The sequence below is a fragment of the Oreochromis niloticus genome, unplaced genomic scaffold, assembly GCF_001858045.2.
Source record: "Oreochromis niloticus isolate F11D_XX unplaced genomic scaffold, O_niloticus_UMD_NMBU tig00007864_pilon, whole genome shotgun sequence".
Taxonomy (NCBI): domain Eukaryota; kingdom Metazoa; phylum Chordata; class Actinopteri; order Cichliformes; family Cichlidae; genus Oreochromis; species Oreochromis niloticus.
The window spans coordinates 509,608-510,687 of NW_020328812.1; the positions used below are offsets into that span (position 1 = coordinate 509,608).

The 1,080-nt window shown below is 41.0% G+C and overlaps 1 long non-coding RNA gene across 1 annotated transcript; it reads right to left on the bottom strand.

Moving 5' to 3' along the window:
- Window positions 1–503: 503 nt before the first annotated feature.
- On the bottom strand, window positions 504–876 carry LOC109199587 (uncharacterized). The gene is made up of 2 exons (XR_002059906.2): window positions 649–876; window positions 504–534 (listed from the first exon to the last, which is right to left on the bottom strand). It is a non-coding gene; the product is annotated as an uncharacterized LOC109199587 (long non-coding RNA).
- Between the last annotated feature and the right edge of the window lie 204 nt (window positions 877–1,080).

Below are 1,080 nucleotides of genomic sequence, written 5' to 3' on the forward strand. Positions count from 1 at the left end.
TCACGGATACTTCTGGATAAGGGTCATTTGGAAGCAAGTGGTTGGCTGACTTTGCGAAAACAGCTAGAAACAGATAAAAGGAAAACACAATTTAAAACAATAAAACAAGAGACATCACAAAGCGCAGCTCTTCAGTTAGCAAACTGGTGAGTAATGAAGTTCTATAAAATAATTGGGAAAACAAATCTAACTTTAGAACTAAATGACCCAAAACTAAATTAAAAATGAAGTAAAAAAAAGAAATTGGCTTAATACTGGTGTCTTCTGATGAGGTAAGTCGCCATGCGATGTAAAAACCACACATGGCTGTAATTTGGTGGCCTGTATACAGTTCCAATCCAAGCATGTAGTTGGTTTAAATGGGTTTAATACTGGTGTCTTTTGATCACTTGACTGTATATATAAACCTGTTGAACAAAAGGTGCATTTTAATTTCACTATACCTGCCCATCCTTGTAGCCGGTCTCTACTAGCGTGGCACAGTTTCAAGATCAGTGTAGGGCTTCTCCACTGCCTTCACTGGACAGAACACATCTGAGGAGTTATGAATGGATGGATGACTTAATGAATGGATGAGATTATAGTTTGTTTCAAAGAATATCAATAAATGTTAGAATATAAAGTAAGAAACAAAAAAATACAAATGACCTGTTATGGCAGGGATCCCATCAGGTGCAGTCTTTCTGTTCACGTTTCTGGTCAGCTCTTCAATGGATGAGAGCACATCAGCAGTCTTATCTATCAGTTCCCACTGGTGAGCTGTCCTTGTTGGTGGTAGAGTGTGTTCAGAAAAACTCCCTTTTAACAGGAAGAAACCTCCGGCAGAACCAGGCTTAGAGAGGTGCAGCCATCTGCCGTGAGCGGTTGGGTGAGATGTAAACAAATCCAAAACTGTCCACAGAGCTACAGGGGGCACACTGGGATCGCAACAGCAGCCATAGAGGGAAACCGATTAGGATGTTCTTCCCAGTACTGAAGTGGGTCGGCTTTTCTTATGTGTGCGTTTTTCTCTGAGAGGTAGGTCTCCACTTTAGTTTCTGTTGATGAGGCACTCACGGATACTTCTGGATAAGGGTCATT